Source organism: Ambystoma mexicanum, chromosome 4q (assembly GCF_040938575.1).
Source record: "Ambystoma mexicanum isolate Mex_15411 chromosome 4q, UKY_AmexF1_1, whole genome shotgun sequence".
Taxonomy (NCBI): Eukaryota; Metazoa; Chordata; class Amphibia; order Caudata; family Ambystomatidae; genus Ambystoma; species Ambystoma mexicanum.
In genome coordinates, this window is record NC_090928.1 from 66,123,986 (window position 1) to 66,149,856 (window position 25,871).

At 46.1% G+C, this 25,871-nt stretch overlaps 1 protein-coding gene across 18 annotated transcripts in view; it reads left to right on the forward strand.

The window, feature by feature from the left end:
• The window catches only part of PTPRK (protein tyrosine phosphatase receptor type K), a 1,571,968-nt gene that overhangs the window by 512,077 nt on the left and 1,034,020 nt on the right, over nucleotides 1-25,871 (forward strand). The gene's annotated exons all lie outside the window — the stretch shown is intronic.

Genomic DNA, 25,871 nt, shown 5'->3' on the forward strand with positions numbered 1-25,871 from the left:
TGTGCCCTTTGGACTTTCTGTAGAATTTCTGTTATTACAACTCATGATAAACATGTGTTCTTGTTCTCAAGTAATAACTGCTGATGTGTATTATTTAACCGAGGTACGTGCTTGCTTGCAGCTTGTGTTCATTTTAAAGAAGGGCTTGATCGTTACTGAGCATTGGGAACACATGGATGGTGTGCAAAGTACATCGCAAGTCTGCTCGACAAGAAGTATATAAAGCAGACCATGGAAGACTTGCATTATCATGGTACACACTGGGAACTTATCGTAGTTCCAATGGACTGTATAAGAAGAAATGCTTTTAATATGTCCTTTTTCAAGACTACAATCATTTTTTTTAATTGTCAACAACAAAGTTACGTAGGAGTTCTCTTGTGTAGGACATAGTCGCCTTCTCTCCTAAACCACAAGTAAAAAATGGGCATGACAGGAAGATGTTCATTTCTGCTTGCACAATCCATCCAAAGTCCGGATCCAATATCTAGTTTTCCTATTCATTATACCTGGGGGGGAGGGGAGAATGGGGAGGGCTTTGGTGTCAGCAGCCTCTCAGTCAATGGGGAGGCTCAGAACAGGGGAATTACTAGCAGTAATCCCCCTGCTCCGAGCCGCCTCATGGCTGGAGGCTGCCATCTTCCCCCTTCGATTAATGAGGTAAGTGCGCCACAGATTCCCCCTCCACTTACCTGTTTTTTTTGCTCCTTCAAGAAGCGGACGTGCTGGAAACACTGTTTCCGGCGGATGTGCTTCTGATCTTCAATATGCCATGGAAAGGAAGAAGGGACTGTCTAGTCCCTTCTCCCTTTCCATGGTGGCCATTTTTTTTGTTTACAGTTTTTTTCTTCAATGGCCGCCATCGAAAAGGGAAAACTGACTTAGTTTTCCCTTCCCTGGCGCCCATTTTTTAAACTTTTTATTTTTTCTGTTCCAAAACACCAGAGCGTTTCGGAACAGGAAAAAAATGCTGTTAGTACCCCAGTCTTACGGGCCTGTAACTATGGGCCTGAGACATTACCTGAAGTGGTAATGCGCCCCCCCCTTTGCTCGCAGCTTATTGCTTAATTAACTAAGCAGTTCACATGATGGCACTCTGCCAAACGCAGCTTTTCTGCCCACGCCAAACAAGGTCCACCCTAGTTTAAAGGAAGATCATCCTGGAATCATCCGATGACTTCATTCTAGAGTCATCCTTGGATAGTTCAGGACGATCATTCTGAAGTATGTGTTTGGGCTGAAATATTTAATGAGATGATGACTCGAGTCATCACAGAAACTACTCTAAGATGAGTTTGGATTACTTCCAGTGATGATCTTGGATTACTCCAGGTTTGCCTCCATTACAATTTCAGGAAGAGTCGGGATTATTTCCGGATGGCTTCGGATTACTCTAGGATGACTCCATGACAACTTCAGGATGACTCCATGACAAATTCAGGATGGGTGAGGATTACTCCAGGTTTTGGATTGTGAATGATTATTGCAGATAACTCCGGGATGAGTTTAAATGATTTCAAGATGCTTCCAAAAGATTAAGGAAAAGGGGTTGGATTACCCCAGGATGTATCCCTTTTGAGTAAGATTGTTGGCATTACTTTAGAATGACACTAGTTAGACTTGCGTATAGTGTACTGGAAAACTCCTACGGAATTTTGCAGCCTTCACTTTCCCTCTTTGACTTCTATGCTTTAGCACCCAAATGTTAACTAAGTTCGCTGATTTAATGTACAAAACTACAAATCTCCCCCATGTCACGAACCAACCTGTAAACTCCCTCATTTCATTTCTCACCTCTAGCTAACATGTCCTCACACCCAATAAACTCCCACAACTACAAAGCGCTGCACTAAAATACACAATCTTCAAATAAACCCAAGCAATGGCTTCCTTTTGGTTTAATGCACCCGAAATATGTTAATTAGAAGTCCTTCCTGGTAGAAGCAATGCAATCCCAAAACAATCCTATAAAAATCCAAAAGCAATGCAAACCCAAGACAATCCTATAAAAATCCCAAAGCGATGTTAACCATAACCTTGAAAAGAAACCCTCCTGCAGGCATTACACTCATTGGGTCTTTGTCGTCATTTGGGTAAAATGATATGACAGTCGAACAAGGCTAATGGGATATTATCTATTTAAAACAAAGAACTTAACACCTGATTTTTATTCAATTGCATTTATTAAGAGGCACAATGAGGTTCAACCTGAAAATGGGCACATATACACAAGCATGACTGTAGCAATCCCAGAACTGGGTACTTTACAATTAGTGCACATGCATGGATTTAAAAAAAAATATCAGCCAGGGAGTCAAACCCGGATAAGCCCAGTAAGCAAGAAGTCGGGTACGGCCCAAGCTCACAGAGCAATTGTGAAGCAGGTACACAGCTTTCAAGGAAGTTAGGTGGGGAGCCAGAACCAGCCAATGAGACAAATTGAGACCCACGGCAAGTGTGAAGGAGGGACCCAGAACCAGCGCAGGGAGCCAGATGGGTACCCAGACAGAGCCCAGCAATTAAGGAAGTTCGTTAGGGACACAGAACAAGCCAGTGAGTCAAATGGGGAACCAGAGCAAGCTGGGGAGCAAGGGATTCTGATGTGGACCTAGGGTGAGTCCAGGGATCAGGGAAGTCAGATGGTGACCCAGAAACAGCCCATGGAGCAAGGGACGGGGGCACAGACCCAGACCATCGAGCTGGGGGGCATGTCCCATCCCAAGGAGGAAAACAGAGGTGGGGACACAACCCACAGATTAAAGGAGAGGGTGATGCATACCCATCCCAGGGATCAAGCAAGTGTTGGGGCGGCCCTTGATTAGCCTTGTGAGCAGAGGAGAGGGAAGATACAGACCCAGCCCAGGACGCAAAGGGAAGGGATACCGGACCGGCCCACGGAGCAAGAGAGTCAGAGGTAGCAAGAGGTGGAGGGGACCCAGCCACAACACAGGGAGCAAGAGGGCCGGGGGGGGACCCCAGACAAGTACAGGCAGCAAGGCAGTTCTCCTGAACCAGCCCAGGTAGCATTTTATAATACAATAACTAAATGATTTGAAAAATAAGATGAATTTTGCCTTCTGTAAATAGTGACTAGACTTGGGTAGAAAAAGACAAGTCCGGCGCCTTCTGCTTCAGACAGGAGATCCCAATTGTGTTCGGCAGTACTTTTCGGTATTCAACAGCAGAGAGTTCTGCAAAGCCCATTTCTGTTGCTTTAACGGATACATTCTGAAATGCAAAAAGGAATAATTGTGTAGAAATTGTTTGAAAAGAGCTGGAAAAAGACATCTTACCAACAGGTAGATCTTGAAAGGAGGTAATTAACAAACATTATAACTTTGCTGAAGTGGTGCCTGGCACAGAGATGCCTGGATGAAAGGAAGTGCAGTAGACAATTAGCAGTGTACAAGCTCCAAATAAATATATTTAACATGTGTGTTCTGAATGGCATTTGTGTACCTTTTATAGCTTCTTGTCGATGACAATCCAATGTTAATCTTTCCTTTTCTGCCATTTTGCTATATTCACGGTCCCGCGTTTTTTCAGCAGATAGCAGGCCAAGTTGCTAGTCTGTCTTTTTTTGCCGTCATCACAATCTCCCTTGGTTCACCATGAAGCCTGTAACGAGAAGAATGTTCCTCTGTGCATATAAGAAAAGAAAAAATGATTAGATTTCTCAAACCTGAAAAACTATATAAAGATCTGGAAATTGTTCAGATTTCAATATTTAATAAAGCCACGCCCACAAGTATATGCTCTTTTTTCTGCCTAACTGGTTATTTATTCACATAGTATCGCGCTTTGGTGAAACAGCTTTGTAAGCACAATACATATAATTATAGATCTGTAGGCATATAGTCGATTGCAAACTTTACAAGAGTATCGACCCCAAGATGTCTTTACAGAAATGCCGGAGGTAGAGGGGAGAGATGAGGCAGGAGAAGACTACAATTTCACTGGCATATTGACTGAGAAAATAAAGCATTACTTTTAATAGGGGTGTCAACCAACTTGCTTTTTACTGAAGGGGTGCTTACTTCTGATGCTGTTGCCGGACCAGGATCAGGCACTCTGTGGTTTCCGGTCACCCTCTTTCTCCACTGAAGAGCCAGTTCCAGGCGCTGTCCGATGGCCAGCTTCCGATGCAAGTCCATTCTATCCCAGTGCACTGAAATAGTAGCACAAACATTAATATTACACATGACCAGTGACCAAATTCCCTTCTACCCCCAACGGCCCGCACCCCCCTTCTCCCTGAAGTGCCCCATCCCTCTTCTTCCCAAACTACCTACCCTTCTGCCCCTACCATTCTTACACCACCATACATACAATATCTCCCAAACGCACACACTATCTTCTACCCACACTCACATTCCCAACCCCGCAACCTCTCCTACCCACCCAGCTAATCGATCACTCCCTCTATTCAGTTGAAGGGGCCAAAAATTACAATATAAAACTCCGAAATAAAATAACCAAGAAAAAATAAAAACACACATTGAAAGAAATAATAATTTGAGATACCATTCTTAAAAAGGTAGCATATTTGCATTGGAGTAGCACACTACTTCCTCCCAAGCCTTCAGTCTTGTTTTCTTTATCCATCCTGGCCTCGAGAGTTCGTAAACACCAAGAAGATAAATCCACGCCGGCAGCTTTTACCAACAACACCGTTTGCATCTGCTGGGGAAAAAAGACAATGGGGGTCATTACGGTATTGCTGGTCTGGAAACAGTACTGGTAAGCTTGCCGGTACCGTTGTTTCCAGACCAGCATATGCCGCACTTAGATGGAATCCTCAACCTAGCCTGCGTCGCATCTAGATAGAATTGTGATTGTTAGCATGTGCACACTTAGAGGGAATTCCTAACCTTAGCATGCGCCACATCTAGATAGAATTGCAAATGTTAGCATATGCTGCACTTAAATGGACTCCTCAACCTAGTCTGCGTCGCATCTAGTCAGACATATAATTCAATGATTGTTATACGACTCTACTGCAAAGCCTGGACCAAGCGTGCAATCATGAATCAATAACCAACCCACTAACAATTTCACTCCTCTGCATACACCTCTCAAACTCAAACCAAACACAGCCACAAGCCTTAAACGCAGCAAGCCGCACAAACTTCACTACACTGCAACAACAAAACAAACCGCACATAGACTGCCACAACAGCACACGACGACTTCTGACCGTGAAACACCCCAAGCTCAGCCAACGCACCCACCGGGCTGAGGCTGCCAACAGCACATCACTGCTATCTTGCACTTTTCCAGCTCATTCCCACTAACTCACCCCCTCTCCCTTTTTGTTCAGAGCCGCCAGAGCGCCAGGGGACCATGCCGGTGGTGATAGTGCACGGTAAAAATATCCTTTAACCTTAACATTGACTATTCAATCACACCCAAAAATGTGGCCTTCAAACCACACAATGACCAAAATGCCAATGGCCTCCCCAAAGGAACAATGCCGTGGGTCCATTTGGCACCGGACACTAACAAGCATCAAGCAACTCAACCGGTGCACACCCTGAAAACAAGTCACTGCACGTTGTTGAACACGCATATGCTTACTGGCATGCAGTTTCTCCAATCTGTCTGGCAGCACGATTTTACCAATAACATTGTTCCCCTCCCCATTCTATCACCACCCCACCCAACATTTCATCAGCCACCAGTGGGCTCAAATCTCAGTACTGCTGACTCAGCCACTTGTCTTTCTGAAGTTGATGAAAGGAGTACCATTTAGTTCTGTTTAAAACCGGGTGGTGTTACGCAGCCCAGTAATACATCAAAGATGAATATTGCTAAGGCCCTCTGATATTAATGTGCTGCAAACAATGCTATGTATACGTTTGTTTTTTATTTGACTTTTCAGGTGGTGGATGTACAGAAGAAGGGTAAAGGAAACCAAGAGCACCCATACGTGCTGTATTATTCCCATTAATCGCAGGGTCCTCCTGCACAGATGATCTCTATTGAAACAAAGCTCAATGACGTTTACAGACGAGGAGTTGTGTGTAGCAGACGCCCAAACTAGTAAGAGCCAGAGGAGAATAGAAAATTATCTGGAGCAATAATATCGTACTGGGTGTCAGGCTTCACCTAGTAGGCAAGAGCTAGAACGCTATGAACAAGGAGGGTGTCCAGTCAAATGGTCGACACAATTTGGTCGACAGGACAAATGGTCGAATTTATTTTTACTTGTATATATATTTTTTAGGTTTTCGTTTAGGTAAAAAAAGGGGTTTTTAGCCAAAAAAAGGGGGCTGGCGGGGGAACCCCCTAAAAAAAAAAAAAAGTGAAAAAACAAAAATTTCGACCATTTGACCTGTCAACCTTTTGGTGTCGACCATTTATTTTCGACCAAATGACCTACAACCAACAAGGAGCAGTACACAGCAATTTAACTTCCACATGAGATGCACACTTTACTTTGTAAGGCACCAGTTGGCCCCGGGAGCCAAAGGTAGCATCTGCTAAGCTTTGTGAAACACCAAAACAGAATAGATAGCTGGGTGGGTTGTGTGCCTGCTACAGGGTTTCATATGCAATCTGCATGTCACATGTTCCAAATCTGAGATTCAATAGAATTTTATCAATGTTTTTTTTAAAGAAAACACCCCTTGCAGAAGCGACAGGAGGCAGGTCGCATTGCATGCTGTATTGGGTGATTTTTAAGTGTCACTTGCTAAGAGCAGTCATGGTCGAGGTGAGTGACGGCGCTTCTAGAGTGTTTCTTGTAGGGAAATTAGCTTGTTCCGTCAGCCCATTGTACTGCGGCGAGTTCGTGTTCCGCGCTCTCATTTTCATTATTTTTGGGGCTATATATCCAAAAAAGTTTGCTTAAAGTTGTGCCATTAGAAATGTAATTGGGATTGTGTAGCAGCGATTGAATGACCAAACTTGGTGCATAAGTGCAGGTTCTATGTTACAACACATTTTTTTTTAATTTTTTTAACAAAGTAGAAAGGTTGAATTTTTTTACTGAATTCTTTCACACAAAATGCAGGGGGCGGATCGCTCAGCTACCCTGATCCCTCCCTACTATATACTTACCCACCTTACTGTATACTCTTCACCCCCCCGGCCCAACCATACTATATGCTTAACCCAAATCCACCATCTACAAATTTGCAAGGAAGAAATGCAGTAAAAACCTTTCACTTTACTTCAGTCACACAAATCCATACCAAAACAATACATGGGCATAGATGAACATGCAACTAAATCATCCAAAAATGTAAAATGGCAACATTTCAAGGAAGGTCTTCTACTTAGTCGTGGCTCATCTTGAGTTTCCCATTGGGATTGTTTTTTCAATCTCAACAGCTTGAGGGTTGCTCTGGGTGTCCCCTATATTCAGAAACCTGCGCTATTTCCCATATCCCTAGTCCGTTTGATCTCTGGGTGTCTCTTGCCAGCTTCACAGTTCTCTAGGCTACTGCTGCATGGTAGTTAGGGGAGTGATCCTAAAGTCCTACTTGGAGGTTAGACTTTAGTAAGAGTTTGTAGAGCCTCAACTCTGTTTCAGTCTCTACAAGTCGGAGATCTTGGTAGAGTGGCAGAGCAGTCCAGCCTATTTTAAGAGGAAGATGTGATCTATAGGTAAGTACACTGAACCTAGTTAGTAATGCACATCAAAGAAACACGTGCACATACATTTATATTAAAATATAGATGTTATATTTACACAAGTCACTGTTGAATGCATAGCATAATAAACCAACACACAGGTATACTTTACAATACTTTGAAAAGGCCACTTCTTGGTTGGTTACTGCTGAATGCGCACAATTGTTCTAGGAGTTTGACAGGTCTACCGTACTATCAGTAATAATGAACACCCACAAAGTAATACAGTAATTGCTTTTATTCAGCATACACATCTAAGATAGTCCTTTTTGGGAAGGAAAACAGTTGGTTGGTTTTATCATAGCAGAGCTTCAGGTTCTAGAGGCAGGTTTGTTGCACAGCAAACATTTTAAGGTCCAAAATGCAACCCTAGCTAAAAGGCAGTTCGGAGAGGCTTAAAGTTTACATTGACGCCACACTCACCCTAAAAAGACAAACTAACACATTGGCATCCTCCATTATACAAATAATATAAACTAAACGTCTTGAAAAGCAGCAGAAGTCAAAAATTCCAGTGGATACTTGCTAGTCTGTAGGAAAGAAGATAAGAAGGCTTAACCAACGTTGCCGACCCGGTTAAATGACTCGCTAAAGGGACCCATGCAGCAGCTTGAGTCGGAGGTAAGAGGGGTAGCCATGGACACCTCTACGTGCACTACAACGCTCTGGAGCGACTTTCTGGAATAAGATAAGTGATACCTTTTTCCCAACAGTACCTTTTGGTTTGAAGAAGAGATTGTGGCTGGATACTCATCGATGTTGCAGCACTTAACCCAACCTCTGGATTCCTTGATCTCCTCGATGTTTCAGTACAATGGACAGGATCTCTAAGCAGCAGTCACGAGGGAGGACCTTTGGAATGGCTTTCATCAACTTCCCTGTTCACTCTGCAGTTTTGGTGCTGTTTCTGCAGCACCAACAAAGGACGCGATTCACCCGGTCAATCTTCTTTGATTCCTGCAGTCCCACACTGATGAGGGGGTCTTGACGAGTTGAATTTGGTCTCTGAAGTGTTCTTGAGGGCCTAGCAAAGACTTGGATGGATTTGGCCTTTCCACAATGATGTATTCGAAATGGGCAGCAGGTCTCCTGATGCTGGGGGTCCCGCAGCTCACGAAACTCACAGAACCACAGAAGATGGCTCAAATCATAGTTCGTCTTGGGACTGGTTATCACCACCAGTCAAAGGGAAGGAGTTGTCCTCTTCGGAGTTCCACTGTTGCACAGGAAACTGGGTCAGGACAGCAGCAGTCGTTTCATGTTATTGAAAAGGGTCTGCAGGCGTGTCTGGTAGTCTTCTCCGGTTACTTCAGCTTCCAGTGGTCGACTTGCTTTTCACTCCAGGAGCCTCACCTTTTATCCAGTTCCAGCACTCAGGCCTCTGCAATCTTCCTCTGCACTTTACAGAAAGGGGTATTTGGCTGTCCAATCAGGACTGCCAGTCCCACAGTGGGAGCTGGTCCCATTAAGGTACTCTGGCAAACAAAGGACAAGGGGTGGAAAACTCGTCCACTTCCTGCCTGCCCAGACACACTGGAGCCGAGGCGAGGACACCCAAGGCTTCCCGCAAAGGCAAAACAAACACATGGGCCTCCGCCTCCGAGAATGGTAGAAGGGCTGACAAACAACCACGCTAGTAATGGCAAAAAAAAGAAGTGAGGCCCCTAGTTAGTACTTGAGTGCCCCTATTGTGCACTACCGAGGCAATGGACATAGTCTGCAGTGGAAAAATTACACAATAGTTGGTAGAACACGTCCACTGCTACCAGCCATAACTAGGAGATTGTCCATGTGACAAAGTCACAGGAGCAAAGCGAAAAGGGATACTAGGTATCCGTTTGGCACTCCACACAAGGTGGAGTGTGCCAATCTCTGACTATAATGTTTTAGGAGAGATACTAGGTATCTCTCTGTAGTTACTCTAGGATAAAGAAAAAATATCTCAAAAGGCGTACCCTAAGGTTCCCCAGCAACACTGCCCATAATGAGCTGTGTTCTACAATAGTAAAATACAGATGCCTTTAAGAGTGTATGGAGGAAAATAGATTCCCTAGTACAGGTAGAATACAAAGAACAGAGTTCCAAAAGACAGAGGCCATAAGAACGAATGAGTGGAAAAAGGCTCCACTCATTCAAGATTACAGAAAAACGTCTGTCCTGAGTGGATTCCTGCCACTTTCATTCCCAATCAGATCTACCCCTCTTTTGAATGCCTTGTCTTCAGGCTCTCAATCTCTCCTAGCAACTCTTTTAATGTTGCTACTCTCTATCGGCCCCCTGGTCAAATCACCTCTTTTCTCTCTGAGTGGGCAAACCACTCCTCCTCCCTCCAGGCCTCAACCACTCAACTCCTCTTCCTTGGTGGCCTCAATATCCATCTCACGTCTCCCTGTCCCTCATCTTTGCTCTTTCGTGACCTCTGCAATTTTCTCTTTTTATCCCCTCTTCCGGCCCGATGCACTCTGCAGCCACGCACTTGATGCCTTGATCTCCTCTGGCCTCCCCCTCTCGATCCCTCTGTCTTTCTAGTCTCGCCTGCTTTTTCCTCCACCTCTGATATGAGGTCCTAATCCCTACTCGTGTCCTCTTTTGGGCCTCTCTCGTTCTCAGCCTACTCTCCTTAACAACATCTCTGCCATTGCCGCAACCTACAGCTGGAATTCTCCCCTTCCTGACACCACCTTCCCAGTGTTCCTTTCTTACCGCTCCCCTCTTTACAGTTCTCCTCGCTCTAAATTCTGGTCCCTTATGAAGTGCCTACACACGGACCACCCCGCACTTACCGATATTTGTCCTCCTCTTTCTGATTACTTTTACTCACCTTTCTCCCAATCATGGCCACAAGCTTCTTCCACTGTCTAACCTGCTCCTTGCCAACTCCTTAGCTGCTGCACCAATATCCCCTGATATTCGCTAACCTCCTTTCTATTGTGTCCACCTGTTGAGATATTTACTCACTCCTACCATTCTGCCATAGTCGCTGCCTCCTTTTAACATACTAGCTGCTCTTTCTCCTACTACCTCCCTAGGTTTACTTCGCCACCCACTTCCTGGTATGTCCTTTCCTCTACCACCTTCCAACCTCCCTTTCCCGCTGTCAACTCCCCTTGAAGTAGAACACACTTCCCCTCTTGAAAGATTTTCTCTTTGGCCACCACTCCCAACCCACTTGACTATGGTGTCAACTAAGCTTGATTAGATCACTCCTCCACTCTGCTTTCTGGGTGGTACTTGGGTCTAGACCCTGCTTCACCTCCCTCTACTGATTGGACACAATTTCCAACCCCAGACATAATGCTTGCTCCTGTTTCCTGCAGCTTCTGGACTCCTGCTGCTTCTAGACTCCTTCAGGGTTATGAAAGCTCCTGCCAGCTCATGCTCCAGACACCACACTGCCAGTCTGAGCTTGTGGGTCTATGTGGGGATGGGGCCCTGCCTTCCACCCTAGGGGACTCTGGTACGTTGGCTGGATTGGGGATTTTCACTTTGGCTCCATTTCCTCAGGTGTTTAACAGCCCTGATTAGGGCTAATCTCCTTTCGCCTCTTCTTCCTCTTCATCTCCTTCTCCCCTCTTGCTTCTCCCCTCTTGCTTCTCCCCTCTTGCTTCTCCCCTCTTGCTTCTCCCCTCTTGCTTCTCCCCTCTTGCTTCTCCCCTCTTGCTTCTCCCCTCTTGCTTCCTCCTCCTCTTATTCTTCTTTGTCTTGTTTTTCTTCTTCCTCCTCTCCTTCTTCCTCTTCTTCTGACAGCAAATGTAGCAAAAGCTACAGCGTATATCTTAATGGTGAATGAAACTTTTATTGCTCAGTCTTGTGCCAAAATAGCTTTGGATCACCTAAGCTAGTGTCTTTTCCTCTGAGGTGGTATGGGCCATCCTCACTTAGCCCCTGCTGCTGCACAGGGACCGTCGCATGCTACATAAAAGCTGATAGTGACCGTCTGAAGGCATGATTCAGAGATCACATTAGTGGGAAAGTCTAGAGTGGTACACCGCAAGGACCACTCTAGTGTTTTGGAGAGCCAGCCCATCAATCACACAATCTGCATTTCACAGTTTTTCATCAGCCGTCAAAGGCTTCAGAGAAATATCAAGCCATAAACTTTTGGCCACTGAATAGGAGAAACAGGATCTTGTAACACACCACCTTCTGTCTTTATTGCTGTGTGCTTTCTCTACTCTACGGAACCTTACCCCCAGTTGCCCTTCCCACCCCCAATACCCAGAACAACTTGCTCTACTCTGCTGCATTCATTTAAATCCGTTTGTCTGCATAGGCATCATGCACTGGGGAGAAAGGGGTACCTCCTCACGATTTAAACATCTAGCATCAAAGTGAAAAGACATTAACATTATCTCCAAGAGGTTAAAGCAAGGTTTCATAACGATACACTGCTTTGAGGCATTGTGCGGTACATAGGCATGCTGACATATTTTCTCACCTTGGGCTACCTTGAAGTACACGCCACCTGAAAGGTAAGTCAGGTGGTTGTTAGTCGCGCGTAAAGTGCATTTTAAGTGTACTTTAAATCTGGTCTGGACGGCTCTGTGGCTCCGCAACAGGGGAGTGTAATGTTTTTGTGGAGCAATTTGGAGCTTTGTATTGCGACTAAGTCATCGCAAAAACATAAGACGCTGTAGGAGCGTTCAAGAGTGCTTATTTTGAATTGTACAGTGGTTGTACAGTTACCAAGTAATAAAAGGGGTTTTGGAATGAGGCGCTAGAGCCTTCCCTATCAACTCCCTTCGATTACCCTGATGCCATCCCAGGCGTACATAATCCGGTTAGTGCTAGGGCTTGGTAGCCCCTACTGCCTTATGCTGAGACTAAGGCTACAATGGATTCCCTAACACGATGGCTCAGGCATTCCCTAGGGACTTTCTAACTATCCTTACTCTAGCCCCACTTGGTGTTCTCTTAGTGATCCGCTTCTCCTTCCTTGGTAGTCCATGTCGCCTAGCTCCCACGCCAGCAAGCCACTGCCCATGCTGCAGTGCAGCTGGCAGTCCCTATTGTGACTGCACAGTTGTGATTTCCTCGACATGCCTTGATGCTGCATTGCCTTCCTCCGTTGCACACCAGGAGGAGGCTGTTGGCTGTTCCAGTGCTAGCTCCCCTCACTGTACTTGTTTTCCTCCACAGTGCCATCCCCAGCTCTGCCATCTGCCACTCTGCCACCTGGGAATACGCCAACTACACTGGACCCCGGGGCATGAATAAGGGTCGTATTTTCCCCCTTCCCTCCTTTGACAAGGCCTGAAAGAAGGCCTTGTCACAGCATGTATGTGCAGAAACCCCGTGTCTTTATGCTGGACTGTTCCGTGTAGCAGCTTAACTTTGTTGTTGTTTGTTTAGGTGCATTGTTATACAGCAACTCTTCTGAGTATCTCTGCCTGCTCTCTCATCCATCTACTGCCATGCTGGAGCACATGGTATTCTACAAAAGCCAGAAAGAAATGGGCCAGCATTGTGCAAAATCGGTATGGGATGATCGACAGTGGTACTCTGTGCAAGCTGGGTGGCACAATAAGCAAGGACAGGTACTGGCACTCTCCCAACTGCCACCTTCCCGTATTGGGGTAGAACTGGCTCTGGCTTCCACCCTGGTAGGCCACCCACCCCAGACTGAGGAGTCCCCACTCCCCTCTTGACAGGGTCAGGCTTCTGTTCTTGTCACATAGAGTAACACTATCAGGTGATGATCAAATTAACTTAACTGCATATGCCTTTGACCAAGCTTAAATGGAAATGCCTGTAATTTGTTCTGGGCCCAATGAACATCGGCCATGTAGATGCTAAAAAACATGGTGACAAAAGTCATGTCGTATATCCTTATCTGTCATAATTACCTCTGACGCCACACCGTAATTGCTTAGCGTGATTCTTTTATAGGTGTCAAAAAGAAAATACCTAGGCTTAATTGCCTTTGATGTGGGCCACACACCCTATTACCCACTGGGGGTTTGTTGACTTGATCTTCAATTTAATTCAGTCTTGCAATAACTTTTGTTTTCTTCTTAATTCACTATTCCAGTAATATAGAAATGTACATTTTATTTCAGAAGTATGAAATAAATTGCAAAAAGGCAAATCAAAGCCCAAGACCAAAGGTGTGCATCTGATTTGAGGAAGAGATTTTGCATGCCATTTAGGGCCTGGAGTTTTAGGCTGTTCCCATATTGGTAATGCTGAGCTTTGATGAAAATAGTCAATAGTGTACACGCCCCAGGGACCAGTGGTCTAGGTAAGATTTTCAGGTGGGAGTATGTTACTCCCAATTTTTAATCTTTGAGAATAAATGCAATTTCAAAGGAGTAAAAATGATTTTTGTCCTTCAAGAAGTATGTGACATCCACTCGACGTGTGCAAAAAGTAAAATGTTTGGAAACCATTAGAACATGGCAGCGGGCCACATCATGACAAAAGCAGGTGTGTCTCACACTTAACATATAAACCACAGAGTGTAGTAGTACACACTGGCTCACACTGGCTCACACATGGAACAGTTGAGCACTAACATGCTGCGGTTCCCTTGCATGTAAAGAAAAGGTACAATGGCAACATGTTTTTTAACGCTTTGCTCTCACAGAACAGGTCGGCTTGTGTAGGAGCTGTGCAGTCTTCCCCCACACAAACAGAAAAGGTGAATCCGGGCAACCCCAATGCAAACGTTCATCATGTAGAACTGGTGGAGTGTGAGCTGTAAAGCAAGGATACGAGATTGCCCTACAGAGAACAGAAGGACTGTGTCTCCGCAGAACAAGCTCGCCTCAGATAAAACAGTTGCAGCATACACTTCGAGTGCTCACTCCCCTCCTACTATAAAAAAGTTAGGGACCTCTGTAGATCATTCTTTCCTCACATGGAATAGGCAGGTTGTGGGTCTCAACAGTACAAGATTACCACAGATAAGTTGTTGGTCACAGCAGTATATGTTTTGGTTGCATAAAGGAGCTGCGTGGGATGGAGCAGTTCAAGCACCCTCACAATGAAGAGGTAAATTAAGGGCCTCTGCGTTGCAAGCTACACCCTGTGCGACAGGCATGATGAGATCAAGAGAGACCCAGACTCAGAGATAACTGTTTCAAAACCAGTTCCTGGGTTGTTCTAATGCCTAACTGACCCCAACACTAAAGGGATGGTTCCCTCAACCGTCAAAGTCTTGAAGACCAAAATAAAAATCAGTCTGTCTAAACCTATGCTTGCCCTCACTCTTTGACAAAAATGTGTTAGGATGTCTTTCAAATTCAAAATGTGGCGGTTCAACAAAAATAGGAACCGGGATTTGTTTCAGGTGGTCTTATCCCCCAGGTGTAAGTTGGTCAGCTTCAAAAGAATGAGCTCAATCAAATGGGACTCTTCATAGGATATTTTTTTGTATCACACTCGTACACCTGTTTCAGAGCGCGACCAAGCAAGGGAGGGGAACAAGGGAGAACAAAAACAACTATCTTACTAGGCCCAGTGACATTGATAACGTGCAAGTGCAGAGGAGAGGGAATGGTGAAGTGCAGAGGGGTAGGGTGGGAAGTACAAAATGTTGTACATACGAATGAAAAACAACAAAGAGGAAGTGCAGCCAGCCGGTGGCAGGTGCTTTGTTTAAGGCACAGACAGGGGGTGTCTGATAAGTGCAGGGAAAGGGGGTGGGGACTGTAGGATTACAGATACAGACCCAAAGTGCAGTGGTTGCCAAGGAAGCAGTCCAGGTGCATGGCAGGGTGGGAAGTACCTGGGCCTGAAATCGGAGGGTAACCAGGAGCATGATGCATAAGCAGAGCAGATAAATGGGGGAAAGGAGGAGAGATGGCGTAAGCGAAGAGGAAGGTCTTGAGGTGCTTCTGGAACCAGAGATGGTTCTCCTCAAGTTCCAGAGTGGCAGGGAGGCTTTTCCTGAGGGAGGCCCCTGCCGAAGACAGAGATCTACCCCCAGCATGTTTCTTTGAGAAACGACTGACCCTGAGGGAGTTGGAGGAGAAAAGAGCATGAGAGGGAAGGTATTGCCGGAGGGAGAGTTGAAGGTATTTTGGACCCAGGCTCCAGAAAGCCTTGCGGACAATGCAAAGGGTTTTTAATGTAATCCTTGCAGCCAATGGAGAGATTTCAGGGCTGGAGAGATAAGATCCCATGGCTTGAGGCCCAGTACAAGTCTCAAAGTCAGAGAGTAGTTAGTTAGATTTAGAAAGAGGCTGTTGTAGTAATCAAGCCTAGAAAGAATCAGGGCTCAAGATACAGTGAGCTTCTGGGGGAAGGAGATGAAAAGACAGAATACATCTGAGGAGTTGCAGTTGGAAGTTTGATTTTTTTAGAGACATCTGAGATATGGGCAGAAAAGGAAAGCGTGGAGTCAAAGATGACCCTGAGGTTCTTGAACTCGCAGGTGGGAGTAGGACGAGGGCCAAGGGAGGCAGGCCAGAGATTGACAGTTAGGAGGGTGAAGGTGTGCCGATAAGGAGGATCTGTCTTACTGGCATGAAGGCAGAGATTGTTGGCGGTACACCACTCCTGGATAGCAGAGAGGGAGTCTGAGATGAGAGAAGAAGAGGTAGCTGAGGGAAGCCTGAAAGAGTTGTCATCCACATAGCACTGACAGCTGGAGCAGCGAAAGGCAATGCGATGGGCAAGACTTGCCAGGTATTGGTTGAAAAGCCAGGGAGAGAGGTTAGACCCCTGGGGAACACTGCAGGTAGAGAGGGAGATGGAGCAAAGTAAGGACCCAAGTTGGACCTGGGAGGGTCAATCGGAGAGGAAAGAGGTCAGCCAGGCCATAGCCTGATCGGTGATACCCAGGTTGTCACGGAGACGGTTGAGCAGGCTGGTATGGTTGACTGTGTCGAAGGCAGAAGAGAAACCGAGCAGGATGAGGACCGAAGGAATGTTGGAGTCAAGGTTGGAGAGTAGGTCTTCATGGATGTTCAGGAGAGCAGTTCCCGTGCATCTGGCAGCTCTAAAGCCAGATTGGTGGTCATGGAGAAAAGGAGAAAACCAACAGAATCTGAGTGGAGGTTAATCTGCGAGATGGCCAGCTTTTCCTAGAGTTTTCCCAGGAAAGGTGTGATTGAGATCGGGCGATAGTTTTCCAGTTAAGAAGGGTCGGCTGTGGGTTTCTTGAGAAGAGAAAACCATGTCAATATCTTTAATGCCTTGGGGTTCCCTTGCCAAATCTTAAGTCCCTGCAAGTTCAAAACATCACCAATACAAAACAGGACAGGATTTTGCCATGGTGGGGATCCTGGGATGGAAGACGTACAATATAATTCCCTGTGGCCCCGGAATCAATCACAGCATGAGCCAGAAAAGACGCCCCCTGAGTGATCAAAAATGAAACTGGTAGGTAAAAAAGAGTAAGAGGAGAAGCGACTTGGTAGTCCAAAGCGGATGCTCCCAGCATAGGGAGCCCCTCTATTCCCGGTATTTGGTGTTTCACAGGTTGTGTGTACAGCGGTGTTCCCGTTGTGCCAATGTCAGGGGGCCATGAATGGCATCCACCTGCATGGGTTCAAGTGAAGGCAACGTGGGAGGTGGTGGTTCTGGACAAGCAGTATGGACCGCTAGTTTACGCTAATCCCGCTGTTCCGCGCGGCGAAGTCGGTTTGGAGGACCAATTCCAATAACTCATGAAAGCCTACAGGAACCACCGGAACAGTAGCCAAGGTGTCCTTAAGCTCATGAAAAAGACCCTTGTAGAAGACCGCCCCTTTCTTGTTCTCCGGTCAATCCATCTCGGCTGCTTACTGGTTAAACCTGGCTAGATAACCATGGAGAGGGGAATTGCCTTGGCTGTGGTTTAGTAGTTCTAGATCCATAGCCTGGATCTTATATCAAGTATCAAATACTCTGCTCATTTATTTATGCATCACAGGCCTACAATATGTAACTGTTGGTTTTCAACAAAGGGTTCGCCCAGGTTGCCGCTGTAGCCCCGAAGTAGGATGGAACAAAGGCAGCTTTAGTCATAAAAGTAGGAAAGGAGGACAGGCGGCAGAAGAAATGCAATTTGCATTGATTTATAATCGTGCAGATTTTTTTTTGGATCACCCAGAAAACGCTCTGGCACAGCCAGAGGGAACTGTGCAGACATATGAAACTGTGTGGGTTCTTGTCTGGGTAGGGGGGTAGCCTGAGGTTGAGGCTGCAGCCCCCAAAGGCTTGTCAGCTTGTGTCCGGAGTCGGCCAGGCCCTGTAAGGCATCTATCCTTTGACAAAGTGCATCGTGGGCCGCAGACCTATCGGATCAAAGATCCGCAACTAGTTGCATTAGTGTGGCCAGAGTGTCGGACGCTTCCATGGCTTCTGATTCTGTCACTGATAAGAGGTGAGTTGTCCTCCTGACCCGACCAGCTCGATTGAAGAGCCTAGGTTATTCCTTAACCCAGGCCTCCTCTCTCGAGGGAGTACTTCCTCTCGATACACCCCTCTGCTGTAGTCAAAATAAGACAAGACAGAGGAGTTGATCCGGGCGGGTAGCAAAACGTTGATAAGGACCCAAACTTTAAGGAAAGAAAGAACGTTACTGACAGCCAAGTACAAAGCAAGCACTATAATTCTTGGGGTGGTTATTAACATGTTAGATGAAGCTTGATGAGTTATGAATAAGGAGCTGGTGAGCTGTTCTAGGGAACCTAATGTGAGACACAAACAAACACAAAACCCCTTAGTAGGAATGCTTTTTCCTAGAATACTGAATAAAGATAACCCGGACCTTTCTTACCAGGCAGCACAGGAAGTGAACAACGGAATAACAGGGAACTCGGGGGAAAAAGAGCAGGTGTCCAGGGTGAGTACAACGAAAGGGTAAAATAACAAACAAGAAGGTTAGTCCTAGGGAACTGACCCGGACAGAATGAGGGTCGCTCTAGAGCCGGGTTGGTGCACTACTTAACAGCAGGGTGTCCTCAAGTACACAGACGTTCAGTAAAGTTCACTGGAGCCTGAGGGGATCCTATGGGAACCTTGGGTAAGTAACTTTAGACTAAGAAATCTGTGAGGTGGTTTAAGGTCAGTCACACAATGCAGAAGACGGTACATGATTGAATCACTGAGGCATCCGAAATGGTATGCTGCACTGAAAAAACGTTTAATGCGGCGAGGATCCACAAAGCAGTTCAGCAGCGACGGCTCCGGGAGGCGAAGCCACAAGAACTCCAACAGGAGGCAAAAGACAGTCCGATAGAAGGCAGGGTTCGACAACGTGCGTTTAATCCAAAGAACAAAGCAGAAGGCAAAAAACAGTCCGGTGTAACGGGCTGGAGATCAGATAAGTACTGGAACAAAGTGGCGTTACGTGACAGAACGGAGTCAATCAGAAGCACCTGGCAGTTGGTTAGTAAGCTATTAATGCGTCCGCCAGAGGGGATTCCTGCCACGCACAGCAAATGATCTGATCACGTGAGCTCCCCGCACAGCGTGGCCATAAACAAGTTGTAAAGCAGCAGAGGACCATCGCCAAGGCAACCACCAATGCTGCAAGAAAGGGGCTGCCATATTCTGATTGCACAATGACAGAGGTGCATGGAGGGGGGGAGACGAAGAGGCCGGGAGCGGGCATATGTAATGTTATATTATGTTAAAGGTACTTGTATAGCGCACCGTCGCCAATGGAATTGGTCCCCAGGCGCTCTGGCGGATCTGTAAACAGGAAGGGCGGGTAGGGTCAGTTGTAAAGAGGGGCGAAGGAGAGTGGGAGAAGTGGTGTGCTGTTGGCAGCTTCAGCTCGGTATACACAGAGTGCTGGGCTTTGGTGCTAGTATTATATGAACCCGAAATCCTAACAACATAGCATTCAAGCATAGACACTTTTAGATTAAGGATAGCAATACAATTATTGACATTTTTCGGAGTGTCTTCTTTGGGACTCCCAAATGTGTTGTTGTAATATTTAAATAGTTGCCGATTTTGTGACTACGGTTCTAATCCACCAAAAGAGACTCTGAGACACCTGCTCATGGTATGCCCAGCTACTGCCTCCATCAGACATTATCTATCGCAGATAGTAGGCTTGCGAGAAAGTAGCATGGCAAATCGCAATGGCCAAAATGACAGAATACATTGAGCAAAAATTACTTAATGACAAAAGTGGCCATCCAGTACTCAAACAGTAACACATTCGACGCACCAATCTAGATTTTGATTCATCATCTGTCTCGTGTGTCAAAGTCTTGCTTCATTGAGCACATTCGAGAGTAAACAGTGTATTGTAAAAATCTCTTTCGATTAAACAATAAAGAAAAAATATATATTTAAATAATGTACAGTAAATGCAAAGTAAAATGATTTATGATCATTTCAAACACCAGTCTTTGTGGTATTGTAAATTTTAAAAAAATCACAATTGGTGGCTTGTTAATCCTGGTACAATTTCATAGTTCAAAAAAGAAAAGTGGAGAGGATGCATATTTGTGAGCATCCCAAATGCCCTACACAGGTGTGATGTGCCATGCTTATGTTCCTGTGACAGATGTCTTGGTTTCAAATTTAGCTCCAGGAAGCAATCTTTGTTTCGCTAACGAGGCTCTTGCAAGCTATTACCAAGAGCCAAACTATTCCCTACTTACATCGATCCCTCCATGAGGTCAACCAGAGATGAGTGCCAGTGATGTCCAAGCGTCTAGAAGTCACTGCTTAGTTGTGCAACGGCAGCATGGAAACTAGAATATTTGAAGGCAGTTGAACACTTCTATTGTATTCATACACTGTGGAAACCAGCCTAACGTGGGTGTTCGTAGGCTTGAGTTATCCCGAGGGCAAATATATTTTGGTAAAATTATACTTCTGAAGTGCTTTGATGGTGTGCACTATTGTGGTGTCACTGTAGGATTTTAATACAACATAACTGGTCGGGATTAGCTCATTAGTGGCCACGGAACTAGTATATACATCGTAGTAACTGTTTGTTTTTAAGTTACACTGACCTTTTCAAGCGACATAAGAAACGGGTGTTACTATTTTCAAATGTAATCGTACTCCATGTATCAACCTCTGATTGATGAAAGGCTGAGTTGGCCCTGCTGGGATTCAAACGCACGACTCGAAGATGCCTTCAGCACTCAACAGTTGGGGCTTAATTCACAGCTATCTGAATGCCTACGAATACATTTCACAGTGAAAAACAACGTTTTGTTTCATTTCTATTTCATATCTGTTGAGAGTCGCGCATTCATGGAGACACAAGGCCTTAAGTTTTTGGTCACTGGCAAAGACTTGGGTTGGAATTTAATTTGTGTGTGCATGCGCTGCCCCCTCTTCCTGTAGACCATCTTTTTGAATGTGTTCATTGCAGTTAAATCATTCAGAACGTTTTTTGAACATTGTTGTACCCCTTGGCCGAATTCTCATGCTGATGGTGCATGAGGAGTTTCTTTGCTGGTTAGGAAGATCTGCAAGGAACATCAGACTGGGGTTTCGTGCACCTTGTGGGAACAGCTCATCCCCTGTCCTGTGAGGATAATCATATGATGTACCAGCATGATGGTAACGCAATGCAATTGTTTTGTCTTCGCCACCATAAAGCAGCCACAATCAAGCTTTGTCATGTCAGTCTTTGTTACATTCATCCATATGGGGGACGGATTCTAGGTTCCCTTGCATTTCACTGAAAACGTATAGTGACCGTGTAGACTGACTGGTATCATGTGAATGACTGCAGGAGTAAGACGCGCTGCCAGTGTTGCTCTTTCCACCGTTCTAACATGCTCCTCAAAATGATCCCAAACAGTTATTCCCTCTGAGCTAGTTATGCCTAATTAAGTCCTCTAAAATACATATACCAATACACAGTAAAAGGTATCCAGGCTTCAGCGTCAAATCCTGAGGTAGATGATAAAAGTAGAGACCTCTTGGAGGCGGGACATTTTCAGTATGGCAAAAATCCAAAGCTATAGCCAAGAAAGTGGATGTTTTCAGTGTAAAACTGAAGGGACCAGACAGGGCGAGGTTTAGGAGCAACACAATGTCGGGGATATGCTTACTTGTATGCTCTGCATAAAAAATAATTGTGGCTGATTTTAAAATATAGTCTTGGAAACCCTAATTTGAGGTTGGTCAGTGCAGATCTAAATTTAAACATGAATGGCAACAATTATGTTAGGAACAAAATTGGAAAATACCCGGTCACTGATGGAAATATGCCGAATTCTAGCTTATTGTAATAGCTTACAAAGCTTCAACTCAATGCAGATGGAGTGCCTTGAACACTGGCGCTGGACTTAACTGGCCTGTGTTCTCCATCTGAAACTGGCACTCCTCAACTGGTGCACTCAAACATTAATATTTTAAAAAAAAAACAGAAATAAATGCAAGTGCAACCTTGTTAAACAACGCTACTGTGCCTCTTGAAATGCCTACAAGCACTGCTGTGGGAAGAGCTCAAAAAAGGTTGTGTTAGGCGCATTCAGACGTAGATCTATTGTATAGAAACCAAATGGGAAGGTTCTAGACCCGTCGAGTCCTCAACCACGCTCCCTTCCACAAATACTCAATTCATCCTTCAACCTATTGGCACCCTCATACTGTCCAGTGACCCCCAGGGTCCACAGTAAACATCCCGCCGCCCCCCCCCCCACACACACGCACACACACACACACCCTTCCAACACAATCTTGGCACAGTCCCTCAGAACCTACTGTACGTCCAGCTGCATCTTCAACTCTCTTGTGTACACACTGCCCCCTAGCCAATCCCCCATTACTGTTATCTATTCGTGTTTTTATTCTACGGATAAAACTTGGTAGTCAGCCTGTGCTCGTCAACACCACAGGCCTTTCATCACAATCGCAAGTCTGCCAAATAAATGGCAGTCTTGTGCTATACAAGATATGATATATTCTATTTGTATTGCGCTCATACACAAGTGTTTTAGAGTACGACGAGGCAAGGGAGGGGAATAAGGGAGGACAAAACAATGATCTTACTAGGCCCAGTGACATTAAGAACGCACAAGGGCAGAGGGAAGGGGAAAAAGTGCAAGGGAGAGGGGAGAAGTGGAAAGTGCTGAGCAAAGGATAAAAAACACAACTGGTAGTGCAGCCAGGAAGGTGACCAGTGCAAGGTTTAAAGCACAGACCAAGGGGTGCCTGATAAGTGCAGGTAAGGACTGTAGGGTTGCAGATACAGACCCAAGTGCAAGGGTTGCCAGGAGGCAGTGCGGGTGTGTGGCTGGATGGACATGGACATGGGCCCGAAATCGGAGGGTAACCAGGTGCCGATGCTGAGAGATCAGCAGGGGAGAGGAAGAGAGAAGCAAAGAGGAAGGTCTTGAGCTGCTTCCGGAACCGGATATGGTTTTCAAGTTTCAGAGCGGCAGGGAAGCTGTTCCAGAGGGAGGCCCAAGCTGAGCAAAGAGATCTACCCCCAACTCGTTGCTTGGAGAAGCGATTGACCCTGAGGGAGTTGGAGGAGGGAAGAGTTCGAGTGGGAAGGTATTTACGCAGGGAGAGTTGAAGGTATTTTGAACCCAGGCCCCAGAAAGCCTTGTGGACAATTCAAAGGGCCTTGAATTTAATCCTTGCAGCCACTGGGAGCCAATGAAGAGATTTCAGGGCTGGAGAGATAAAATCCAGAGCTTGAGGCCAAGGACAAGTCACGTAGTCCTGTTCTGGATGAGTTGCAGAGGACGGAGAGTAGAAACAGGCAGATTTATGAAGTCTGTTGCAGTAGTCCAGCTTAGAGAGAACCGGAGCTCTAGAGGCAGTAAGCTTCTGGGGGAAGGGGAGGAAAGGAAGAATACCTCTGACGAGGTGTAGTTGGTAGTTTGACTTCTTAGACTTCCGATGTGAGGAGTAAAGGAGTGTGTGGAGTCGAAGGTAACCCTGAGGTTCTTAGCCTCACAGGTGGGAGCAGGAAGAGGGCCAATGAAGGCCGGCCAGAAAGGGTGCAGGTGTGCCAATGAGGAGAATCTGTCTTACTGGCATTAACACAGAGATCACTGGCAGCACACCCCGCCTGTATAGTAGACAGTCGGTCAGAGATGAGACGAAGAGGTGGCAGAGGGAAGCCTGAAAACGAGCTGAGTGTTATCTGCATAGAACTGAAAGTTGGAGCAGAGAGTGGAAATGTTGTAGGCAAGGGGTGCCAGGTATTGGTTGAACAGCCAGGGAGTTTAGACCCCTGGGGAACACCAGCGGTAGAGAGTGAGATAGAGGAAAGGAAGGACCCAAGATGGACCTGGGAGGGTCAATCAGAGAGGAAAGGGGGTCAGCCAGGCTAGGGCCTGATCAGTGATACCCAGGCTACCATGGAGATGGCTGAGCAGGATGGCATGGTTGGCTGTGTCAAAGGCAGAAGAGCGATCAAGTACGATGAGGGCACAGGGGTTGTTGGAATCAAGGTTAGAGAGCATGTCTTCACTGATATTCCGGTGAGCAGCTTTCGTGCTTATGGTAGCTCGAAAGCCAAACTGATTGTCATGGAGACAACCATAAGAATCGGTGTGAAGATTACGCGGGGAGATGGCCAGCTTTCCAGGAGTTTGCCCAGGAAAGGAGTGGTGGGGATTGGGCGATAGTTACCCGGGCATGAGGGGGTCGACTGTGGGTGCACAAGTGTGATTGAGAGGGGAAGGCTCCAGAGGCGAAGGAGAGGTTGCAGAAGTCCCCCAGAGCGGGAGCAAGGGTGTCTATGTGGTCCTTGATGGTTTTAGACAAACAGGGAAGAACCCGTTTTGACTAGACTTTCATAAATCGGACTTGTCTAGAAATCTTTTTTTAAAATGTTTTTATTATTTATGTAACGACAAACAACCTACAAAACCAAAACTCAACAAAAAAAGGGGAAAAAAGCAACAGTCCATCAGTGTATGTCATTTCCATCAAACATTTGCTGCATTAACGCAAGCTTATCCCAGCTTTCCTTAACCCTCCCCCCAACTCGAGCCTACTCTCCCACTCTCTCCACTGTGGTGTCTTCCTGAGGTTCACTTCCTTCTGTATCGCTAGAGGAATCCTGTTCATTCGGCCAATCGTGGGTGGTCCTATGCAGTGTAGCTATTAAGTGTCTCCATGCCATCAGAGTTTCCGCTTCCTCCTACCCCCCTCTCTATTGGTCACCTCATACCACACCGCTGTTTCCGCCTCTGCCTATTTCAGGAGGTCCCGCCACCACACCTATTCTGGGTCTGTGGCTCGCCTTCCATCCCATGGCAATTCTACGCTTGGCCAGTATATAGCCCATGTCCTTGAGTTTGCTTATATGCCTCGGGTTGTGTGGTCTTGTGAAGCCCCCCACCATACATACCCACACTGATTCCACATCTAGCCGGATTCCTTTTTTGGCTAGTCGTTGGGTAATTTCGCCCCAGAATTTCCCAATCTCTGGCCATGCCCAGAACATGTACACCATCCCAGCATTCACCTCTCCACATTTGGGGCAAGATTGTGTTCCTTTGTTTTTAAATCTAGCGAACCTTTGAGGGGTCATATATGCTCTGTGTTATGTATAGTTGGATCTGCTGTAACCTTGCGTTCCTGGAAACTTTTTTGTGGTATCTTTGGGCCCTCTCCCACATCCCGTTATGCATGGGTGCTCCTACCTCCTCCTCCCAATCCCGCCTCAGTTGCAACACCTCCTTTCCCACCTTGGACATCAGGAGTTCATAGATTCGGGAGACCTCATGCCCTCCCTCCTAGATATCATATATTGTTTCAACAGTTGCATCTGGCTGGTCTTCCAGCACCAACTCTGGCCATGTTTTTCTCACCTGCCGGACCACCCTGGTGTAGGTAATGTATTGACCTAGGTGTACTCGGGTTCCCTCTACCAGCTTGTCAAATTCTATGGCCTTTACCTCCTTCCATAGGTCTCCTACTTTTGCAATGCCCACCGTTTCCCAGTGTTTCCTGATCGTCTTTCGCAGCTGTTCGTCCACTCGCTCCAGCACCACTAGCGGCACCTGAGGGGAGCTCAGAGTTGGGTTCTCCAAGGCCCAACAGGCCTTACGCCATGCCCTCCATTCCATCTCCAACGGCCTCGCTCGCCCTCTCAGTTGTATCTTGGGCACCCATATAATTTCTTTCAGGAAGAACGGGGCACATTCGGACCATAGCAAATTGGAATCAGCCGTGGGGTCCTCTTTTAACCATCTAGCCATGTGCTGCAATTGGCTAGCCGGGTAGTACATCTTGAAATTGGGTAATTTGATACCCCCCTGTCATACGTGTTCTGCAACTTCCATAAGGCTATCCTGTTTCTGGTATTGTGCCATATGAAGCCTCTGGATAAGCTTTGCAGTTTACTAAAGAAT